General features: G+C 34.6%; 1 protein-coding gene across 1 annotated transcript in view; it reads left to right on the top strand.

Moving 5' to 3' along the window:
* The first annotated feature begins 6,615 nt into the window (after positions 1-6,615).
* Positions 6,616-26,049, top strand: part of LOC134542121 (protein yippee-like 2) — a 401,716-nt gene continuing 382,282 nt past the window's right edge. Inside the window, exon 1 of the mRNA XM_063386087.1 lies at positions 6,616-6,881. The gene's annotated coding sequence lies outside the window, so the exon portion shown is untranslated. The remainder of the gene's footprint in view (positions 6,882-26,049) is intronic.

The raw sequence follows: 26,049 nt of genomic DNA, 5'->3' as shown, positions 1-26,049 counted from the left end.
ATAACGATACGTGCAACAGTGGTTTTTAAGATTTTTATTATTTAATTCTATTATTTAATTTTTTTAATGAATTTAGAATTTTTCCCGATTTTCTAACATAAAAATTACAGATTTTCAAGATGGCGGTCATGACTTCATACTAGGTGAAGATATATATACTTTGAAATAAGTGGTGGGGGTCAGTCTGCCTTCGTCCACCTAGGGGGAAGGATCGGTCGCCATTTTTTTTTGCACTCGCCGGGTTCGAACTGAGGACTCCAAACTCCGTGTCGTAAATGTATATTTTTATAAATATTTTATTAAATTTATATTATTTAAAATATTTTATAATTTTTAAAAAAAATTTCATTAAAATCGGATAATAAATAAAAAAGTTATAGATGGCGGTCGTAACGGAAACTGCAACGGTGACGTCATCATCCAATATGACGTCAGAGGCTTATCTGCGGCTGTAGACATGGATGCTTAAGCCGCTATATGGACATTTCTAGCCATCGGGATTTTTAAGGACTAAAAACGGGAAATTTTCCCTCGGAACGGGAATTTTTCCCTCGAAAAGAGAAATTTTTAATTTTTTTAATTTTTTCAGATTTTTTGGTGGAATTTTTTTCCACAAAAATTGAAATTTTGAGGAATTTTGGGTAAATTTTGCCCAATTTTGGAGAATTTTGACACATTTTGAAGGTCAAATTCAAGGTCAAGGTCAAAGGTCAAGGTCACAACCATCCAAGATGGCCGCCGTGACGTCACAATCCAAAATGGCGGTCGGCTCCACAGGCTCCACACCCAGGACCCAGTCCCCGGAGCCCCATTTACATACTACTTGTATCTGTTTTCAGAGTTTTTGAACGTTTGCTTCCGTGAAATTTGACATGAAGGCCTAATTTAGGTTCGCAAGTATTAGGTAATAAACAAATAAATGAATTACTCAGTGACATTAAAACACGAATAATATTAGATTTACTGTAGAAGATAGATGTTTTTATGATACCTAGTGTAACCTATTTTGGCCTATCGTTTTATAAAAGCAGACTAACATAGTAATATTATGTATTTATCTTAAAAATATTCAAATACACGCAAGCTATTCCTCTCTTGAAAAGTTAGTTTTAAATAGAGGCTGGGATTTCTATACATCATAAAGATATTAATTTATTTACTAACTTGAGTTAATATTAAAGTTTAAAGTCGTATTCTCTGTTGCTTACGAAAGCCGTTAAATTTCTTTGTCACAGTTTTATATAAGTAAATTTAAAACTTAGTGAAGAAAAGTCCTGAAATGGTAAATGTCTATATATGAAATGCAGCTATACAGCATTAAACTTTATGTGTAATACTCTATAGTGTGATATTTAAAGGTAGGAATATTAGCTTAAAAATTTTGTTTATGTTATTACATAAAAATATCGTTACTAGAGTATAGTATAACTGTCCTATTTTAAATACTTTTTCTTATGCTGAACCCTTACATTAGTAAGACAGAATATTAAATTGTAGTAGCAATTAGTATTTCAGCTTCATCAGATTATAAAGGCACTCTTGTCTGCGATATCGGCTGCTAAAAGTTTCATAAGATACATATATAAGTAAAGACATTGCATAGTAAAAAATAATTTTTTTTAATGTTGCCATAGAGTATGACCTATTTTTATCTGGTATCGTGAGCGTGGTACCGAACATATGGTTTTCGAGAATGATCTAAGCTTTGATAAAGAATATAAAGTTTATAAAGATAATTTGTTTAGTTTATTAAGATATTATTAATTTAAGTCAACTTGAGTATTGATTAATGAGTGCGTGTATGTGTGTAGTCGTAGTCGTTGGAAAGCTATTGATCATTATAAAAAAAGCACCCTGTAATAATGTGAAACACATGAGCGCTCTGTGCGGTCACTTTGTAACTACATATTTTGAAGTGGTCCTTTTTTTAACTCAAAATTCGGGGTGTTGCGAAGGCCTCGTTATAATCTCTTAAAGACCCTTTCGCACCGTCAAATTTCCTCTTCCAGTACCTTCTAATGAAGTTGATCAAATAATGTTGGAGGACTATGACGTCACCGAAAACGTCACTATTGCAGTATGTTTGATAAGTTGGATGACTTGAGTTTCCATCAAAATTTTTGTATATACGACTGGTTATAAAATATGTTGGATGCTAGACGGAATTAGCCAATCAGAATCGTGTCCACAGAAAACGAAAATTGCGTTAGTTTCCATTTCAACATTTTTTTTAATGGCTTAGTACACATGGGAGATTAAAGAGGTTATTAAAGTTAAATTACTAAAATAAATTTAAACATGAATGTCGTATGAAAATTATTACAAACGTAAAAAGCAATTTATTCGTCTATGATTTTAAAAATCAGAGAACTTTATTTGATTATGTAGTGATTATTGATGTGATTAAAATTTACAGATATTTTAATAGTAATAATGTACAAAAATATAATGAGTTAAAATTCCCCTATACAGCACTGTGATGCATTATTTTAATTTCAAAATTAAATACAAATTTTAAAGCTTTAGCTACCTCAGTTCAATAATAAAATGTACAGTTGTGGTTTTGCGCACCTGTCTTTGTCTCCGTCGAAACATTTCTGACGTAACTCTGGAGCTGTTTTGCTATAGTAGGTATAGGAGAAATGTACGTTAAACTGTGTTTACATATGGTTCAAACGGTGATTATCAATAAATGTTTTATGTTTATGGCTGTTTGAGTTCCATTAAAGAAAAGTAGAAGAAACATTCGATACCAATAATTAGTGTTATTGCCTCATTTAAATCTAAATAAGCATTTTATGGTTTTTTCTATCTCCGTCCGACCTAGGTTTCAAATAGACGAAAGCTACGAGAGAATTTAAGTTTGTCTAGTTTTTAATATAGCTTGGAGTGTTTTTTTTAATTAAATACATTTACAACACAAGTTTGGCTAAAATAATGCTATACATTTGTAGCATTGACGCCAGTAATTGTTGTGTGCCACAATCGTCAAAAGCGCACCACACGTACATACAATATTAACTGCCTATAATCAAGAAATACTGCACGGGAAAATAATAAAGTGGTGTTTGTGAATGCTGAAAAATATATTTTGTTGGACAGTATAAAAAAAAATAGAAATTATCTGTAATTCCTGTGGTATAAAAATTATTTAAAAACAAGTTTATGTTTATTAATAATTTTACAAAGCTTTTAATATTTTAATTGTTAAAGTTTTCAAAATTTCAGACTTATTTTCTGTAGTTTTGAATGCAAATCTGCCACCCAGCTTCCCTAAAAGTAGCACATACTCTATACTCTCTACCTGCAGCTTGTTATCCCTATTTAAAATACATAATGGAAATTTCCTAGGAAAGGCGCTCTACTTATATATATGTATATATATATATATAATTGTCCGTAAATGATTTTGTTTGAGTACTGCTTGTATTCAAAAACGTCTTTAAGTATATTTAATGTCGCTAAATTAACCTAACTAACCATTTACACCAATTTACAGTTATATTTGTAATGCAGCTTACACAACCTAAACAATCGTTCACACCATTTTACAGTTTTTGAAATAAATTACCTAATCCAGAAAGCCATTCACACGATTGAACAGTATTTTTAATGCAGCCAACCCAACCTAACAACTGTTCAAATTGTTGTATAGTATTTTAAATGTATCATAACATAACCCAACATACTATTCAAATCGCAAACTACCGCAAAACAACTTTAAATATCTCAATGCTAAGTTACAGAATCAGCAAATATAATGAACGAAATTTGAAAATATCATTGTTAGAATTCAATTTTGATTTTTTCAGAAGAGTACTACTCTAAAAAAAAAATACCCTAAGCAACAAAGAAAAATAGAAAAAACTACTCTGAAGCATGATTATCAGCACTTCAAAATTATATTAAACCAATTTTTGTTAATGCTATCAACAGACCATTACAGAAACATATAATTTATTATTTATAATTTAATTGATTGCACATATTTGTTTTCTTTTTCCAACCAAAACATTGGGACACGTTCATAATTTGTTTAAAGTTGATGTTAGTTTATTCCAATAATACAAGTTAACATGTGTATTTATTCATATGGCAATACGAGACACATTTGATGGCTATTTGTAAAAATGTAAACATCAGTATTCTGTACCAATAATTCAGTTTTAACGGTGAACTTGCATCTGCATCCTACATTAAAATTCATAACAAGTTTATAGTTTCGAAAGCCCATTTAAAATAAAACCATCATAAAAGGTTATGCTTTTATTTAGAGAATTTTGTTTTCAGATCGTTTAAGTCTAGGCCTACAAAATAGCACATTTTCTCAAGAACAGTTCTTAAATATATACCTATTAAAAAAAAAATTATCGCTCATTGAACCCTACCTACCTTGCTTTGCATTTGTCTTGGCACGAATGCACTTAATTCTGCCAAGTTATAGTTTTAAATGAAACTGTAATGCTTTATTTAATTCACTTTTGTTCTTTTATTGTTATTTGGGCAAACTATCTGCACAAAATTCAGTATATTGTAATTTAATATGAAATTTATCATTTAAACCCATGTTACATTAGCGCCAATAACGTCTGCACGTAATGCATGTCGTCAGGGCCGGAACTAGGAGATTCGTTAGGGGGGGGGGGGGCAAAGATTAATTTGCCGCCCCCTCCTTACCAACATTATAAAATACCCTTTTTCGTTAGAAGCGGTGGTTGAAATGATATTCTACATATACATACTTATACATAATTGAGAACTTCTATTTATCAAGTACACTAATTGGAAAACTAATAGAATTACATTTTTTATTATAATGTAGTAGACTGTTATCAAACTATTGTTTATTGTTTGCACAACAGTGAAAATTAATGTCTTACCAATAAGTTGATTACTAAAATTACACAAGGAACATGTGATTCTGAATTAAGTATAATATTGTATTGATAACCATACGAAGAAATTCAGTTCAAAATTTAATTTTTCGAGCATGATTAGCTGCAAAAGTGTTAATAATATCATCAAAATTGATCAATGCAGCTCGTTTGTGTTCAATAGATATAATACTTAGATTTATTAATCTCTGCTGGCCCATCGTGCTTCTCAAATAGCTTTTAATAAGTTTAAGTTTACTAAAACTTCTTTCACCTGACGCAATTGTAACTGGAAGGGTGAAAAACATTCTCAGAGCAGTAGTGTCAGGATGTGCCTCCTCCAGTTTATTTTTGTAGATAAGGCTCAACATTGTTGATGCTGTAGCATCTTTTAATTCATAGTCTACTGTTAATGCATGGTGCTTAAAACTTTCAATTTCAAATACGAATTCTTCTTTGTTAAGATCGGCACTGTGTTTCCTAATTCTGCTGCTTTGACTTTTAAATCTTCTACTTCCATTTTATGAATTTGAATACCACTAAAAAATCCAAACTTATTGTTAATGTTCTCCAAAGCCTTAAACCTGTTACTCAGTTCCGTAATTAGTCTGTCAATGACTTTCAACATTACTTGATGTAAGTTTTTTGGACATACGCCATTGCTAAGCACTTTTTCTGTAGAAGAAAACTAAAAAATAAAATAAATAAATAAGTAAAAATAACCAAAAGACAAAAAGCACAAATTAAGCAAAAAATTGCTGTTGTCAACAGAATATAAACACCACAAAATATTCCGTAACAGGAATATGGTCAACAAACAAAGAAAAACAAAGAAAAATGTACTAAGAGAACGAAAAAAAAAAAACACAAATCATGACGACACAAAAATATTGACCCAAAAAAAAATTCAGCACAATGGTTGAAACGAGACAAAAACACGACAAAACGAAAAGACGAAACAAACACAATAGTTTTCCAAAACAGAATAGAACGATAAAAACCCCACAAATGATGACAGCACAAAAATATTGAACCCAAAAAAATTCAGCACAACAGTTGACTCGAGACAATAACACGACAAAACGAAAAGACGAAACAAACACAATAGTTTTTCCAAAACAGAAACAAGCGACGTTTCGGGAACTGCTATCTGCTCCCGTCCTCAGGCAGAGACGCACATGGTACGAAAACACAGAAGCGACTGAGTAGGGGCTGGAAAAATGAGGTTATTTATCAGAGAAAGGGCTACATCTTGCTCAGCCAAGTGATCACCCGCGCAACGGGTCCTTGAGATACCAGCTCTCATCGCAGTGGTTTTACTCACTCTAGACCACGAATTATGGTAATACTTGATTCTTAGAGTGAAGTAACGCATTTGAAGTACGAATATATTTACAAATTATGCATAATCAAGTTAAATATTATTTCTTAATTTCTTGGCTAACTTATTGGTTGCGATATGTACACTTTCAAAACTTTTTTTAATGACTAGTTTCAACTTGTTTTAGTGAACCACTTTTCATATTTTGCCGCCCCCTGATATTTGCCGCCCGGGGCACATGCCCCCCATGCCCCCCCTTAGTTCCGGCCCTGCATGTCGTAGAACCAGAAAAAAAATTGTCCGCAGATCGGACAGGCTTGTTCACTTGGCCATGCTGCGTGTCACACGGTATTCAGCGCTGTTTGGTAGGCGGCAGAAAGAAGAAGCTAGTGGAGCCCCAGCGTTACCCAGATCCTCGCAGCAGTGAGTTCCTAGATCCTTTCTCTCGTAGCCGGGTTGCGCGCTGGCAATGCGCACTACAGCTGCTCAGAAGCCACGGGAGCAGGCCTGCAGACGATGCAAAATAAATCGAAGAAGACTGCCAAAGTGTATTGCGTTGTCGGCCGTTGGTGATGTTATAACCGTGTTCGCTGCGGCCATTTTAAGTGATTTTACTTTCAGACCACGTTTTTAATGCTGTTGAAGGTCGCAGTGTTCAGCTGAAAGCTGGGAAACGTTGTATGGAGGTGAGTGAGAGCTGTTTCTACCGCCGTCATTGTTTCTTTGTGTTTGACAACATGGGCTCGGCCATGTTGCATGTTTACATTGTTTATTTCAGTGTGTTACATCTGATCATACTGAGAAATAGTGAACGTGAGGATATCTTTATTTGTTTCTGGTTTTTCATTTTTCGGAAACTCGATTAAATCTGTGCAGGCTTTGGTGTGTATTTCCGCGTTGTCTCGAAATCTCTACCTTGTTTTAGAGACCATAATATTAAACAAATTAGTTGAAGTTAATTAAACTCTTGTTTGAACACAACAGGGTCTATTTTTCTAACAGTTAATAACATGGAATACCGTTGTGAACAGGAGAAAGAGTAGTTTGCTTTGTTGTGGTTTGATCAGCTGTGCGGCATCGCCATGCGTAATGGCGGCCGAACAGCTGGGATGACATACGTAAAGCGCAGATAGGACATTTGGACATAATAATTCCTATAATAAGTTGTTGCAAGCCATTTTTCAAATTAAGATATTGACGTAACGTGTAGGTTGCTCGTGTAAGCTGTAATTTCACTTTTCATTGATTTTTGTGTTTTTTTTTTGTTAATATTCGTTTCTCGAACTTTACAGTTTAAAGAAAGTAGAAAATATATTTTGCTTGAAACCATCTGTTACTTTAAATGTCTTTTTTTGAATAAAGGCGTATAACTTTCAGAAGTTATTTAAGGATATATTTTTATATTTTACGCAATTGTATAAAATATATTCTTTAGATAATATGATGAATACTATATTCGTATACTGTTTTTTTAAAACCATAATACCGCTAATATATCAAATGGTTTGCATTATGTAGGCGCTATAAACATTTTTATATAGATCTGTTGTTTAATCGCTACGGAGAAAAATAAAATTGCTGTCGGAAAGTTGTCGTAAGCGTGCTAACAGATTTTATTTTGTTTACTGGCATCTAAACGTGAACAAGTAAGTACCTACATATTTGGCCAATTATGATATTTATGTAAACATTAAAAATTTATTCTATAGTTACATCTAACATATTAATGTTCTTTATTTTTTGTTGGCTTAAGGGTTCATGGAAGATATAATTAATAAAAGAAAAACCAGAAACCACACTTTTGGCTTATTAAAAAGGCTGGCCAAATGAATAAATATGTAATGTAAATGTACACGGAGGGAGGTAAAGAATTAGCGATAAAAATTATATTAGTATTTTTGCAGTTTCTCTAGCATATAATATTTTTAACACGTTGAATAATAAACTAGTAAATTATGCACTTTGAGAAATATACTTAGGAAATAAGGTTTTAAAGCTATAATTTGCATCAGCTTTAATTCTAAGAGCGAAGTACCAGAGCAAAATTTTGGCAACAGTCAGCACAATTGACTCTTGGGTGAAATATACATTTTCACCATTTTTTTAACCGCAGCTTTCACTTATTTGAAATAGCTGTAACGTCACGATTTTATTGTACTACGTGGTTCGGAGAGGCACTTTTTCAGTGCGATAAGCAAAGTCTCTCTCCTGTTCACATTTACATTAGTTTTAATTCGTAAAATTGTAACTTAAGTAAAAGTTAGCTATTACATATCCAAGTTTACCCCTTGATCCTGATGCCATCATCCTATATACATTGATCATGTGGTAAATGGTGCTTGCTGTTTAAATTTAGTACGGCAAAAGATCCTGGACATGATAAAAACTTGTGGTACAACAATGAAATACGAAAGAAAACAATTTTCATAAGACTGTACATAATTGTTTGTATTTTGATGATAGTTTTTGTTGTGTCCAGGCTGTTTCGACGTACTAAATTGGAACAGCAAGCATCATGCACAGAAATTAATAAATAAATAGTTTGTAATACAAGAAATATATTGTAATTTTGTACACAATGGCTATGGTTATTTTTGCATATATGAAATACGTTTTTCGATTGATACTGAGAATTTCTTACGAAAATTGGCGCATAATTTTATATTTTATTGATGTTTCATTCAAGCATAATTTTTTAAAAACCATGAAAAGATCGAATATTTAACTATTGAACTTTATTTTGTTGCGCCATGCTTATTATGTGCATGGCAAACTATTCAGGTAACAGTTTACAAATAACTTTAACTGTTGGAAGTACTGGGACAACACAAAGTATAAATGCCTGGGCAAGAATCCGAACCCAGTATTTGCGAACACTATTTTGTAGTGATAGTTGTTTTCATGTAAGTGTACAAATTTCCAAATCTCTGTAATTTTAGGTTAATATAAATGTTCCACTTAGAAAAAAATTAGTGTAGCCTATATTCAGGATCATGCCACCAGGATCAAGGGGTAAGCTTGGAAACGTGATACGGAATAATTACGGTAACTTGATTTAGTCAACAGTTAAATTATACTTATATTTAACGTAACAGGTTGCATGGTTTAAAATTCTAGCCGTTTCGCCACCACTACTAGGCATTCAATCAAAATGTATAGTTTTAATATTACTTACGCCTATGTTTACTCATGTATTTCGTGTTGTGTAGTATAATTTTGATTTGTAACCCACGAAGAAATGTTGTCAGGAGTTGTTAATTTCGTGAGCAACGATTCCTTCTTGTCCGTAATTATGTAATCAAATACTTTTGTCCACGTTTTTTAAATACATCGATTTACGTTCTAATCACACAATATCTGGGCTTCGTTAATTTCTCCGCACCTTCCCCTTTTCCACCCCTTTGTGGTTACAATTAAATTATATCGTGTCGTTTGTCGACAAAAGAAGCACAACTGAAGTTATAGTCGAAAAATAGTTTTTATTTTTTTCAAGTGTTTTCGTGTTGTTTCTAGTTGTGTGGGTGTGTGTGTATTTTCTTGAGTTAACTTTATTCATGAGTGGGTGTAAAATTGTGGACAATTATATCATTTAGAACAGTCGATCGTCGCTTAGCAAGGAATCGAGGAAGGGCGTGTATAAATGCCGTTAGCCGAAAGGCACATTTGAAGGTGGAAGTGTGTCCTGGCTGTAAAATTCGGAAAAATGACGTTATCATTGCGATTCAATTTTCAAGTGTACGAAGCCACGTAAGAACCTAGCAGGTGTATCCGAACACAGCTAAAGTAAAAAAAAAAATAGTTTAAAAAACTAAAAAAACACGCTTTATATAGAAAACCAAACTAAAAAATAGAAAATAAATTTTAATAAATTTGAATTAAGAATAGTGTAAAATATTTTAATAAATATACATTAATAATAGTGTATATAAGAAAAAATGTATTTTATTTAAAAAAAGGCGTGAGGTGCTTTTTAAAATGATATCGAAATGATAATCCTTCTACTCATATATGTCAATAAAACATTTATAACTATTGAAACCATGCACCACACGCTTTTTTTAAAAATAAAATACCTTTTTTTCTTATATACACTATTATTAATTTATATTTACTAAAAAAATTTATATTATTCTTAATTCAAATTTATTTTCTATTTTTTAGTTTGGTTTTCTATATAAAGCGTGTATTTAGTTTTTTAAACTATTATTTATTTTCTACATTTTAGTTTGGTTTAGGTATTTATAATTTAAAGTGATACTTCTTTATCTACGTATGAAAGAAATTTTATAACAATTTATAACAATTTAACTTGATTAAAAAAAACTTGATAGTTATTACATCAATCTACTATTAAAGTAGATTTTGAATAGATATTGGCTGCAGTTAAAATAAAATCGATAAATATTGTTTTATCTCAGAAGTGTCTCTAGATGTGGCTCAATTTTTTTTATTTATTACATGACTTTACTATTTAAGTGAATTTGAGTAGATATTGGCTGCTTCTAAAATATATATCCAATATAGCGTGTTGAAGAACTACAGTACTCAATAATTTCAATATCCTGCTATGAAAATCAATATATTCGGGAAGTCATTGATGTTTATTCTAAGTCAGCATATCTGATGGGTGACCATCCTTTGTTTGAAAATGTCTCACAAAACATTTTCTCCCATTTGTTCCAGTCCGATTCCACTGCAAGTTTCATTTGCATGCAGTTGTACCAAACTACATTGGAGTATTCTAAGAAATGTTTTAAAATTTATATTTCCTTTTTGTCTTCTGTGATTAGGAAACGTTCACATTCTTTGTTGAACTCTTTAATCCACTCTGTCCTCACCTTTTTAATACAGGATTGCGGTTTAAATCTTGGTTATATATTAAACTTTTGTTTTTAAAGATTGAACCCTGTAAATGCTTACACAGCCGATTTTTTTAAGTAAACAACTGTGTTATAGTTTTCCTTTAGTTGCTATGCAATTTCATACAAACTGAATTTCCACGACATCGTCTTTTCTAGGTTCCCGATGATAAAAACATGTCAAAAATACCCCGAGATCCAAATTTTTCAAGAACGCTTTGCTTTACGTTGAAAATTAGAACCTGTCTTACTAATGTGTTCGATTAAGGTATTTCAGCTTCGCAGCGTTGTCTTGGTGCAGTACCAACCTGTTACGTCAAGAGTTATAAATTTATTTTTGGAAAATTGTATGCAGACGGCACTGTCGATTATAATTTTTCAGTTTACTCAGGGGACGATTTTTTTTATGAAAGTTGAATTTGGAATCAGTGTACCAAATTACCAAGTACTTTGAAGATTGTGGGTTCAAGTTTTACTTCGGACTTCTATATTTCAAGAATACGTTTGTAAGCTTCCCTCCACCAGCTCTTTAGATCGAGGCTTTAGGGTGCCGTATGTTAAGGGTGTGTGTGTGTGTGTTAGTGAGGCGGGATGATAAGCGTGACGCTCGCTGGTGCTTCTAGCGCGGTATCGCCTCTAAGCGTAAAGCTCTGAACTGGCGTGCAGTCTTCTCGTCATTACAGGAATATTGTAAAATTTGAGCGGTGACTGTAACATTGTATTGCGGAGAAATGAAGATAAAGTTGTAATTCAAGTCCCTTAAGTGCTTTCAAGAATCTGTACCGGTTGTTTTACGCCTAAAAATTACACGGAAAACACGATTTTTAGCCATTTCGACTCTTCTAAAAGCACAGTTTAAATCTTAATCCGAAATGAAAAGCGCCTTTCTGCCCTCAGCGAATTCTTAAATGCTTTTCGTAAACAGATCCTACTTGGATGTCATGAGTAGTTTTGAAAACGCGCTGTTATTCCTAAAGCTCTGCACACCGCATGTGTGCCCGGGCAGACGGCGCCCTTAAAGCTTGGCCGTTATTTATTTTCTAAATCCGAGTTTAAAAAATACTTATTTATGTATTTATTTTTGGAATTAACATTCTTTAGCCTAATTCACATGTAAAACCACTGACGTAAAATGCAAATTATCTTATATAAGATAATTTAATTAATTTTTTTTAGGGTTTATTGTGTGCAATGGCGTATTTATTTGAGAAAGGTATCTACTTTCGTTATTATCAAATGCATTCGAAAAAAATTCATAATGTTTTAAAATTATACATTTATACAACACGTTGGAATTTCATGGTGACCTTGTGACACCAAGCGTCTATTTTATTCAATTCCAGAATGTGAGAATTCTTATTGTTTTGCCTCTTTAAAAATACCTACCGTAAAAATTTCTGACGTCTTGAACATCTTCAAAACTGTGGTTTTGTCAGATTTCTAAAATTACTAATGTTTAACAAAATTACACACAGTAGAGAAGCTCTAAAAATGTTTACAAAAAACTGAATTTACATCATAGTTTAATTTTGGACTGGCTTAGATTTTTTTTGTTATACCTCCAGCCTTTTTTTTTTTTTTTTAAGTTCTATGAATTATAGGTTGGGAAAAGGAAGGAAAAAAAGGGGGGCGGGGAGAGATTCGATCTCTCCCGTCGCGTTACCGTAGGACCGCCATTGACTCCGAGAAAACCAAACAGCTTGTGGTAACTTCATAAGTTTCCGACTTGACTAAAAATTCGGGTGTGAAATCGAGCACGCATCGTCTAGATGGGAGGCAGTGATGCAACCAATCAAATCTCAGTGGCCCCCCGGGCGCGCTAAGGCTTCGCGATCATGTTGCAGCGAACCAGTGTCGGTTGGCAAGGGGCGGGAGAATAGGGGGAATATCTTTCGTCCTTCCCTAAGTTATGGAAAAATTTGCAAAATATCAGTGGAGACGATATATAACGTGTGTGAGAAGCCACGTTGCCAACGGCTACTACTGTAGGTCCATATTGCAGTATGTTAGTGTCAGTAATGTAAGTTTTTTTTTTTCAATACACGGCTTCAAATTTTAATTTTTTTTTTCTGAAAACATCTCTGCACCTGCCACTGCAGCGAACCAAAAGGCGGTGGTGGTACATTTACCCTGTAACACTGTAATCTAAGAACACTTGAAGGTGCTTTATAGCTATTTTGTTTGTTCGAGGCTTGTCGTTTCCCATGATCTGCAATCGGCGACATGCTTCTACCAACCAAACACTTAACACTGCAAGAGCTTTGCACATCACTTATTGTCCAGGTGTTGGCCTTGTGACTCGAGAAACAACTGAAGAGGCAGGCTTATGTTATAAACAGACTTTGTCGCTGGCTGGACGACTGCATAACAACACGTTGCGGCTAACGTAATTCGTATAGTTTTACAGAAGTAAAATTTATGTGTTCTACTTCTAACGCAGTTGATGATAACATGCAAGAGACGTCAAATTTAAACAATTTTTATTTAAAATAGTTTGCTTTAATTACAACTTTGAGTTATTTAAACAAATTTTTGAGCTTAACAGGGAATTAATAAGGCGTTTAGTATCAAAACCAGCTCAAACCAATTTTTTTAAACTTTAATATTAAAAAAAAATTAAAGCCATTTGTATTTTATATAAACTCTTTAAATCAGCTCTGAATCAATCTAGCTAATTTCAATTTAAATTGGCTTCAAAAGTTCATTTCACATCAAAGCCATTTTTTTAATTAATTTATTTTATTAAATCTCAATGGTGGATGAGAAATTACCTTTTTAACTATTTTAATTTATTTGTGAAAAATATTTTATATAGTAAATTATATAAATGCTGAGTATTTGTTTAATTTTTTACACTTTATAAACTAACTACCACATAGTTTTATTCAAACCATAATTAAAAAATAATTTATGTTAGGAAACTTGGAAACAAAAATTAAGAAAATAAATATACTTAATACTTTTTTCAAAAAAAAATTAATTTATTTTACATGACAACAGTGTAATCCAAATTGAATTAAGAAATCTATAAGGGCTATAAAAGCCAAAAGCTTACCAAAACAATCTTGGACCTTAGTTCTTTCAAAAGATCTCTAACACATGTACGTGTATTTTTTTCGCGTCTAATGTAAAATTTTGAAAATGTATTGATTTGGTTTTGATATCCAACGCCTCATGAGATACACGTATATGCTTTTATGTTACAGCTTGGTGTTCACTTAAGTCTGGAACCACCAGGAGAATAAAATACTTTTCTTTACGGGAGCAACTACAATTGTCAATAATTACACCAGTCTACGATTGTTGACTTAAGAAAGTACCCAAAGAAAGTTAGGTTCGGTGTCATGTTCAGAAGACATACAATGTAATTTGAAGCCGTACGCAAGCACTGGCTTTATATTTGGAAAAAAAAATTTCCCTTTCGGCACAGCCTACAGGCGTAGGTAGATTCCGAAATACTATTTATGCTGGAAATATTTTGGAAACTGTTATAAACTTCTGGAACATTTTAAGAACTTAATGTACATAATATATTTATGTTATCCTTTATTATAAAATTATTGATTAAATAATTGCCCATTTTCCAATCAGCGAAAATATTACGAATATTTTTAACTCAATGTATCCAGTATCGAATAGATTACAACGCAAAATTCAATAGTTCATATTACATGCTAAGGTATTTAATTTTTTGACTTTCAAAAACGTGGTCGTATAAAATTTTTCTTTGTACCAAGGTTAAAAAATAATATTCAGATGGTTTGAAATAAATTCAAACGAAATTAATACTAAGAAAGTTTTGATTTTTTAAATTTTAACCCATGTTTTTACGCTAATAATTAGTTTCATCAAAAATGTTTGTCAAAGTTTTAGATGAAGTTTAGGATTCATACAATAAATTATAACGGATATGATAGTATATTTTAAACAATAGGTAGTATTTATTTGAAATTTACCTAAAAAAGATGGTGGAGATAATACATTTCCCATAAAAATAACCTTATTTTGTGTGGTAACCTAAGATGCACACATTGGCGGATTTACCAGCAGGCTGAGTAGGCTTGAGCCTGGGGCGAATTTTTTTTTTTGCTACCTCATAGAAATCAAAAATATTTCTGCATGACGGTTTTCTGTTTTCTGATGTTTTACAGTTAGAAGTCTGCAACAAATTTTGCCGATGACTTTCCCCTCTCCCTTGCCATTGTACGTTCCGTGAATCAGTGTAGCAAACTTCCATGTTCTAGAGTAAAACAGCTAGTTCGCCGCCCCCCATACAGTAATCGGCCTCTGCGCCCTCTTCCCACACTTCGAATGAGTGATAAGAGCGAAATTATAGAAAATGTATTTCTCTCTTCCCACTATCAACCCATACATGCCAGTCCTACTACTGGTTGGAGTCTGCGAACTGGATGGTTTGTATATAATGAACACGATTACTTTCGACGATATCATCGATGATTTTGCCAACAAAAAAATCGCGCAAAAAGGTATTGTAACGAACATTTATAACTTGACTGAGTTGATTATTTTTAACTGTTTGTAAGCGCAATAAATATTATTTATTCACGTTTACCAAATGTACATTATTGTGTAAGTAGCATGCATTATCCCGCCTTATTAATCGTACATGATTGAGCTTTGATTAGCTCAAAAATATACCCAAAAATTATTTTACGTGCCATTTCAACGAAATTTTTGGATTGTAAATTAATCAAGGACATGAAAATTTAGAGGCAAGGGCGGCAAAAACTTTATAACCTATACCTTGAAAATGTGTAAATCCGCCACTGGATGCACACACAGTTGCACACTCGAAAAACTCTTGAGATCATGCAATTTCTGAGTTTCCTTTCAGGGATTAATAAGATATATTTTATGTTATTAATGTGACTCACTGAGCCTAACAAACCTTAACATTTGTTATCTCCTGGGCCTACAAGAAAAAAAAATCCAACTAGATATTGCGAAATTTTGTAGCGTGTAACAGAAGATTTGTGCATTTAAGTAACGATTGCACATTGAAACGGGTAGGTGGCCAACTATTCACAAAGTCTTTTTTACACGTACGAATATTTTCCTTCGTGTAACTTCCTTTTTTTATTATTAAAAAATAACGCTCGGGACTTAAGCTACTAAAAATGAGAAAAAAATATTTTACATTTGCAGCAAGCAGATTTTGTTACGTCACTTTATACATGTCGCAAATTTAAAGGCAAGCATGGCGGCGCCCGCGTCACTGCACAGACAAACGCTTAAACGGTTAATTACGTGTAACGTTCAAACAAAGCCCAAGTCAACAGCGTTGAAAATGCTTGGTGAATCTTAGGTTTCCGACGACAAAAGGCCACAGCACGCGTGGCGCCGCCACTCGCCGCGGCTAACGCAACGAGAAACACAGGAGAGCTCGACCGCCGCGGAGGTCGCCGTCGAAACCTGCTTCCATTAATCATTGTTTTGTTTGTTGCGCGCCGGCCACCTCCCCCCCCCCCTCCCCTCTTGAAGACCCGGCCTGCGTCTCGGGAGCGGGAGGATCCCCGGGGGCAGGTTCAAAGCTCCCTTGCCCCAGTCCTTGAGACGAGTGGCGGGGCTGTTGCCTCTTTTCACGTCTCCGGCTCCCATTGGCGGATGGACCGTAGACTGATGATACGATGTGGACCAGGGGTGGCCAACCTTTGAAACAGTGTGGCGTGTTAAAGCAGGAATTGTGATAGCCCGTCGCCTCCGTCAGCCATACGTCCGTCGATTTTTTTTAAAGGATTATTACTTAGAAAGGAATATTATTTAGTAGAGGATTTTTTTTGTTTGCCTGAGAACCCTAGAACCAACAACTCATGTTTGAATGGCCCCCGAGTGTCCTTTGCATTTTGCTTTGAGTACCTGACCAATGGTCGTACCTCCTGCCTATGATAGACCTATTTTGATTGAAGCTTTTTATATATTTTTATTAATTTTATATAATACAAACATATTTTAGTGAAATGTGGCATGTTTTAAATATAGTTATGACTATGAGTTTGTTTTAATCGAATAAAACCTGTTCTAAAGATTAGTAGCCATGAATGTTTTAAGGTATGTTGTTAACATACCCTCATCTATATAAAGATACGTCTAGATGAGGCTTCTATCTAGATACTAAGGCAGCGTATAGCCAAAAAATAAATTCCTATTTTATTGAAACTGGAATGCTGCCAGCAATTTTGATTGAACCCGAAACAAATATAATTTTTTAGTATATGACACTGGAAAAAAACAGGTTTTTTAATGTGTTTGACCACCTCTCCTAGCGAGGCCAACGACAGACGAGCACTCACCTGATAGGTCGCGCACATAAGAGCTTTTGTGATTGGCTGGTGTCTTGCTGTGAGGGTTGTTGATTTGCAGCTGTGTTTCATGACAAGTTTCTTTCTGGTTTTATTAAAGGTACCCATTTTTTTTTTTTTACTTTCTGTACATACTTTGTTGACTAAATATCTATCAGCGCTGTCGTTTCGGTGTTTTCTATTGCTAGATATACGCCATAGAGCGCAACAGTTTAGACACATTCTTATAAGGTAATGGACATTTTTAAAATTGTATATGAAGTATTTTATTTATTAAAGTAATATTGAAATGATGATTTAGATTTTTTTTATGTTTGCCATAAAATTTCGTGTTCCGAGTTTCGATAAGTGTATTCGCAACATGAGAACACGTGAATTTGCTCGTTACCGAGGTTCAATGCTGAAAATCTCTTGCGATTCTGAAATAGTCGCTCACTTTTTTTACAGTTCTGTTGACAAAAAAAAAGATATCCGAGCGAGGAGGTGCAGTGGCAAGGCACCGTAATCTCATTCCTTTGGCACCCGATATGGAATCCCGGTGGTCATACTGGTCTCGATTTCCCCGCGGTGTCTCCCGAGATCGCTCGCCGACTAAGAGACGATGGTTCCTGACCACGACTGAAACCTAGTTTTCTGAAGTAATTTTGGGCTCGTCTGCTAGACAGGATCTTTTATAATATACTACTGACGTAGCTACATTGATTTGGAGAAGTAAAGCACACGGTATTATCAGGCAAACAAACCAGTGAAAATTAATTCACTTTTTTGGTAGCCACTTTTTTTTGTGGTTTGGCATACCAGAAATTTTGCATCATTAATTTATATTGAAAACACTTTTTTTTAATTACAAAAATGCATTTTTTATATATATTTTAAAATTAATATTATAAACCCAAAACTTTGGATTAGAACTTCTAGCCCGAGTTTTTTTTTTTTTTTTTTTTTTGCTAGTAGTAATGGGCTCACCCAGTAGGTAGCGTCAAATGTCGCGCAAAATGTGGTTTTAGTTTCCACTGTAAGAGTCGCACTTCTATATCTCCCTACTTGTTCTGTGTTCCTGACTACGGACCATGGCCATTTTCTTCCCTAATATCCGTGTTCTGTCAAATATTGTAATAGGGGCAATATGGGAAACTGTAAGAAATACGTGAGACAAGTGATTGCAGCGAACCTGGCGGCGTGGAATGTACCTACCTTTTTAAGTGCGTTAAACCAGTTATAGTAGTGGCATCTAGCGGCGTGGAGTGTAAAGTAGCTAGGAAGCAATGCATTAAAGTGACTCGCGCTTCGCTAATACTATTTGGCCAGAGTTTCCCGTATTGTCGTATTACGATATTTGATCCTGTTCATTTGTGCGTCACCGCCTCTTACGACCTCGCAGCCGTGAGACGTGAAGTCCAGCTCTCCTCCTATTGGCAAAACACCATTTCCAATGTTGGACTCTATAAACATTCCCTACAAGTACAGAGTAAATGGCGCAGAGATTAATATTACCTGCTTGTTAACACTAAAATATTATTTCGTGTACCATCGTTAATTATAATGAATTCTTTTTAAATATTACTAATTATATTTTTCTTATACCACAAAATAGTGCTATGGACAGTATTATTATATTTGTAGTCATTGTGAAAGAAAAAAATCAATGCTAAATACAAATTGTTATTTCTCAGGATAAACTGTTTGTAGCAGTTGGTCACTTTTAATAACAAGGCATTCCTTTAAATAATGTGCTATGGCTCAAAGCCAAAGTTTTTATTAATTTATATAAAAAAAATATTTGTTGACAAAAACGGTTGAAAGCAGGATGCTCTTGATGAAATACGTCAAGAAAATTATTTTCAAAAATTTTCCCTTACTAAGTACAATGTTTCAGATAAATTAAAAAAATATATATACGTGTGTATAAACGTTTTGTGCTCTATGACGTATATCTGGCAATAGGCCCAGCGAAACAAGGACAGCATTTATGTCAGAAATCGCCTATTGGAAAGAGAGTAAATGCTTATTTAAATGCACGCTGCAAACTAAGGGTGAGACATGCTTTAGTTCACAGCTGACTGTATACTTGCTTAGTATATAGTTGGCATCACCGAGTGTTTCAGTCTCCCCCCCCCCCCCCCTCCGCCACCTTGAGTTCGCATTGAGGCATTATTACATTATAGGTTTTTACAATTATCAGGGGCCCCGGTGGTTGAGAAATCGGATGACTCTGTACCTCTGATTCGTTCCTGGCGGGATGTCAACCCAGATTTTTTTGGCACGTAGGAAACTTGGTGGGCGTTGTGATCGTCTTTTTTTTTTCTCGTGGTACTCCCGTTTCCGCCGACCCATTCATTCCGCCGATTCATACCTTGGATCAGCTATAATGACCTAGATTTCGACGTGACGTTAAGCTCAATATATTTCCAAATTAGAAATATATGTTACATTTTTAAGTTCTCGTAAATAAGTGAATAAAATTAGTTTTAAAAGATATTAAAACTCTTTTTAAGCATTAAAAAATATCATGCCTGTGCTTGGCGACGATTTCATGAAATTCCAGCACTTTTCGTCTTTTTTTTCCCCTTTGTCGCGGATGTATTGGTATCCTTTTGTAAGTTATTAAACAGAAAAAATTCATTAAAATCAAGGCTTATAATGACATTTAGAATGATTTCAATAGGTATTCTTGTACGGCTGCTAACCGAACATCATTACAGATTTATGAGTTTTAAAAGCGGAAAATTATAAATTACTTTTGATTATGGAATAGTTAATAAGTAAAAAAAAAAGAAGACTCCCGGCGTAGATTCCCTTTAATTTCGTCTTTTATTTTTTCTTCGGGGGTTTTTTTTTTTTTTTTTTTTTTTTACATTCCCAGTTTTGTTGTCCATTGCATCTCGTGCTTCTGGTGTTGGAATCGTCCTTCGGCGAGTGCGCCACGTACTGACGGTAACAGAGTTCTATTAGTTAATGGCACAGCTGTGTAGCGTGTAGTTGTGGGATTGAGAAGAGCGTCATAGCAGCCATGATTACTGCCCAACTTAACCGCATAGTGACACGGCACACGAATTGAGAGATAATGATTGGTTTTCAAGCATTTCAAGTTTCCTTTATGTTGCTGTCAATGAAAGTCCCCGGCTTGTATTATATTTAATCCAGGTATGGCGTACGTGAGAACTAAATCAATTAAATGACCTGTTTAGTTTTCACTTACCAGTAATTTCCGCAAGGTTCTAATAGAAAAATTTTAATTTCAATCATTAGAAATGTGAAATATTTCTGATATAGCCTACACTGTTTTCCTGTTGTCGGGGTTTAAAATCTCTCAGCACTGTTTGCATGCCCGACCATATTCTGCACCAAGCCTTTAATAGTTTGTCTAGTACATTAGTAACGGATTGGCAATTATTTTGTTCTGTTAACAAAATGGAGGACGTTAGCCATTCAAAATCCTGCTCTGTATTGTGTACTATTATGTATATAATATATAGTTTAATGTGTGTTAAATCGATGGTGTAAATCGAATATAAAAACAAAAAATAGTGCTGCATGCCCTTTTTTATTACTTAGATCGATTTAAAGTTGTCTTAAATGATTTGTATGCATTTGGAAACTTAAAATAAAGGTGTTTGTCAAATTCATATCACAGAAGTAAAAATAAAAAGTTTGTTTTAAATTTTGCTATTCCGAACTAAAATTTCCATATTGTGTTTAATGGCTTAGTGCCCGGTATAAAGGGCAAGTTTTTTGGAAACCAAGTTGACCCGTGCCCTTTATACTGACCAATAATGAGTTGTAATCCCAGAATATATTGAGAGAAAAAAAAGGAACTCTTGTTTGCTATGTTTTGCTTGTTAGAAAGTTATCATGTGAAGATTCAAATTTTCTTAAACAAAATTATGTTAAGTTTGAAAGAATGTGTATACTTTTAAAAAACTGTAATGAAGTAATTTGAAAATAATTATTCAGGATATGTGAGGTCTTTGGAGCTGCGTGGAAAATGCCGCGCACGGCGCCGCCAGCATTTAGCTGCGCGAACCGGCTTCGCAAGAACCAGGCGACACGGAAAAGCACGTCACCACTGTCGCGTTGGGTCGGGGAGGGGGGAAGCTTGGAGAGAAATTTTGCCGGCGAGAGTTTGTATTTATAGCCCCTGAGCCGCCTCTATATGGGTTTCATACTTGAAGTACACCGTTAAAAATTTTTACCGTAAAATTACGGCAGCGTATTTTTATTGTAATACATTTACGGGTATCAAGTTAATTTATTATAAACTTTAATTCACAATATTCATATTGTTATACTAACAAAGCCGTTAAAGAAGTGAGAAGACCGCAGCAAATACATTTTTTTTCATTTATTTTACATGCCGGTTTTATCCTGTTTAAACGCGTCACACAACTTGGCGGTTTGAATCCTGCGGTGTTTATATATAAAGAAACTTTCGCCATTAAGTCGGCAAATTTACTCTTAATTCTAACAGTGTAATCTCTGCCCGACGAGATTTAAGTTGATTAACATGTAGAGTGAGTTGTGCTTGAAGATGGAATCGACTCGAACCTCACATTCTTCGTTTCATCACGCCATTATCGTAACGCGTTAGCATTTGTGGTCATGATTTCTTTGCTTGAGGAAATTGATTTTGTACTTTATACAATTTTGAGGTATTTTACATTTAAAGCCGATGAAAAAAGAGAGTGCATGTAAACTCATTAAACGTGATAGAAGTGAAACTTCTTTGGGTGTCTGTTAATATATACTACTGAACTCTAGCAGATAAAAATCAAACTAATATCGCGGCAGCACACACTAGCAGACGAAAAATGGCGGAACCAATATGGCAGCAATGACATACTGGCTGACTTATATGCATTACTATGAGTGGTGGGAGGTCAGTCTGTCGGTGGCCTACGTGGAGGAAGGATCGTTCGCCATTTTATTTTTTCCCTCACAAGGTTCGAGCCGAGGACTCAGAGCTCCATGACGTAAGTGCGTTTTAAATTAAAATTTTAATAAATACTTTTTTATACATTTTAAAATTTTGTTCTGTTTTCTGGCATCATAATTACGGATTTTCAAGATGGAGATCGTAACGAAAATTGAAACAGCTATGTATTAATTCAAAATGGCGGGCAATAAAATAGCGGAGCGTTTTTATATGAAAATTAAATAATTTTTATTTAAAAAAATTCCTGATTTTCTAGCATAAAAATACGGATTTTAAAAGATGGTGGCCATAAATAAATTGAAACGATGATATAATTCAAAATGACGGGAAATTATAGAAACCAAGATGGCAGAATCAAAGGTGGCGTTCGGGGTCAAGGTCATCCAAGATGGCAGTCGTGATGTCACAATCCAAGATGGCCGACACCGGCACCAGTAGCCGGACCTACTAATATATACTTCTGTTGATCATTGAGGAAAAAAATTAAAATACTAATTATGAAACTAGTAACATACATAAAAACCTCGCTTTTTTGAACTTCTTCTAACACCGAATATTTCCTCCCTTTTGCATGCGTTCATTCATTTACTACAAAGATTTTCTTTCTTTGGAAAGGAGAAATATTTTATTCCAGAATCTTTAGCCATTTTGTAGTGATTGTGATATCCTTACAGTGTACAATTTGACATTTTAACTACATATACCACACAGACTATACACCAATAATATCAAATGTTTGCGCGATACGTAAATGGAATGGATAGCGCTTGGAAAACGAGCTCTGGCTACAACCAAGGTGACGTAGCAAGGGAGCGCGTGGAGGTGGAAACCTGCCACGGTATCACCTGATATTCTTTCGCTATGGGCGTGACTCACATGTATGAGCTTTGAGTCGGGTGTTCGGGTGGTTTGGAGCCATCTTTAATCTCGGAGGTCCCGGCGCCCTTACTGTGAGATTTGAAACCTAACCTTTACCTTTCCTTCTATTCTGCATGTTCTTGGGGGATGGTTTGTACCGACGCAACATCTTCGCTTTGGTGGACCGGATACCGCCGCCGATCCGCCGAATTGCGAACAGGGGCATTTAGTGTGTGTGAGACCAGAAATCTAAGCTTCTGTAACTTGCTCTGTGCTGTTTTATTCCAAGATGCACCCCACACTTTAGAATCGCTTGGATCAACGGGCGGGGCGCGTGTCACGTGGGATCATGTGGCACACGGGCCTGAAGTTTGCCTCAAGATGTACTGGTGTGCGGCGGGAGGAAAGAATACTCCCCCCACCAGTCAGATCGGCTAACTGGCGTGTGGTGTAGTGTCGTGATACGTCTGCTCTATTATAGACTTGCGAGTTTGATGTAAGCAACTGAACCTTATTAATATCGGGCGTGGCGTGTAGCCGCTCCAGCAAAACCCTTGTAAGAGACATGCATGGGTAAGGAAGCTGGCTCATATGGTGCATGCCCATGCGAATCAGGCCGACACTCGCGCCGGCATGTTTTCGTGTGGTGGACTGGTTACGAGTTCTGGTACCCAACTTGTACTGCCGCATGTTGAGAAATAAAGCGCCTCTGGGCAGTGGGTGTCCATTCTTCTCTGGGCCGTTGTGTTTATACGGGCTGCGCCATAAACGCTTCGCAAACATTTGTACATGTACGTGCCTCGTACGAGGTGTCTTCCGCTATTTACATTTCCCGGTTTGGTCCAAGTTCGTCATAACGCATCAAGACAACTTTAACTTTGGATGAATCACCCGGAAATAGTAGCGCACTCACGGATTCTTTTTAAGGGGTTATCCGGGGAAAATACGATACAGATTTTTCTACCGCCACTTAAAACAGGTTCTCGTTCCACCCTCACTTAACTTCTAAAGTGGACTGACCGTTCGTTAGCATCTTTTGCAGGTACTAATTTTCGCATAAGATCTCTTGAACTAATGGACTATTGAAATATTTCATTAGCGAGATTAATAAAGGGAAAAAAAATTAGTCATTCTGATAAAAAATGTAGTACGAAAAAAAGGTGGTAGGTAAAATGCATGCATGCATTGTCAGAATAATTTGAAATGTTAAATTCGCAGTCAAATCTTGCAAAAGTATTTAAATATGCCTTTAATTGTCCTACCTGCCCCGAATAAAAACAAGATAAAACATTTTTCTTTTTAGATGCTGCCTTGTCAAACTAATTTCTGTATTCAGCCCTATTTTTATATTAGATAACATAACTTTGTAAATCGAATAATTTTATCCACTCCGCGAGTGGCTAGCGCGAATGAAAAAATCCGTTTCGGCACGGCCTACAGCCGTAGGTAGATTTCGAAGTACCTATTAATTCTGGAAACATTTTGAAAACTTCTATAAACTTCTGGAACATTTTAAGAACTGAATGTACATAAATTATTTATTTTCTCCAATATTACAAAATTATCTATAGATATTTGCCATTTTCCTTGCAGCGAAAATATTACGACTATTTTTAACTCGACGCACCATTGAATAGCTTAGAACGAAATTCATATAATATGATAGCTAAGGTAATAATTTAAAATTGTTGACCTTCAAACAGCATCATTTGTACTAAAAACGTGGCCGTGAAAATTTTTTCTTTGCACCAAGTTTTAAGATATTAATATGGTTTGAAATAAATTCAAACGAAATTAACACAATTAAAGTTTTGATTTTTTTTTAAATTTCAACCCATGTTTCAACGGTAATAATTCGTTTAATCAAAAACTGTTAAACTAAAGATTTAAATGAAGTTTATGATTCATGCAATAAATTATAACGGATATGAAAAAAAGTAATTATTATTATTATTATTTTTTTTACTTTCAAACCTTATTTCCACCCCTTGCAGTAATGGTTGGTAAAAAAAGTAAAATTATTTTCAGATTAATTTTAGTCAATATTTAGACAGTTGAACAAAAATAAGAATGGATTCGGTAGTGGACCGGGTAGGGATGTTTTATTTATTTTCTCATTTCAACTCCAGAATTTTTCAACCCCTTGCAATAATGGTTTGTATTATCAAAAATAGTTTCAGACAAAAGTTTTAGATAAAAATTAAATTAAATTCAAAATTTGTACGAATTTGATGTGCCTACGAAGGGAGTTATTTTTTTTTGTCCTCCAACCCTTGTTTATTCTACCCCTTGCAGTAATAGTTGGTCGTATCAAAAAGTTATTCAGACAAAAGATTTTGGCGTTACTCCTACGAATTATAATACGTTCTAACGGATGCAATTATGGGAGTTACAGCGATTTTTTTGTTTTTCAAAAAATCTTTCCCATATCTACCCCTTCAGTTGGATATTGCCCATTAAGGAACTCGACCGAGATTTTCCACTACTAGATTTTATGTATCAGTTTAGAAGTGATGGGTGAAAATTACGGCAGTTTTCATGTCCACAAATTGTATATAACTTTTGAATTGACGATGGTTTTGGGATCTACGGACCATGAAACGAAATGCCCTCAGTTAGTTAACGTATTTACCCGCTGGGTGTTCATGCTGCACACTGGCTGAGTTGTGTATAGGCTTACTTAAAAATTCTGGGTGGTGATTGGTTAGGTTATGTTAGTTTAATTGATGATTCAATGTTCTGTCAAGCTTTTTTTTTTTTTTCAAACAAGAATTTTCAACGTACAACGACTACGTATTGCAACTAATAGCGATATAGCCCTATTATTTTCTGCGCATAGGGCCAACATTGGCTTACGGTGTGCCAATAGAATCATCAAAAACAT

Source organism: Bacillus rossius (assembly GCF_032445375.1).
Source record: "Bacillus rossius redtenbacheri isolate Brsri chromosome 4 unlocalized genomic scaffold, Brsri_v3 Brsri_v3_scf4_2, whole genome shotgun sequence".
Lineage (NCBI taxonomy): Eukaryota > Metazoa > Arthropoda > Insecta > Phasmatodea > Bacillidae > Bacillus > Bacillus rossius.
This window is presented reverse-complemented; position numbering and strand designations above follow the sequence as displayed.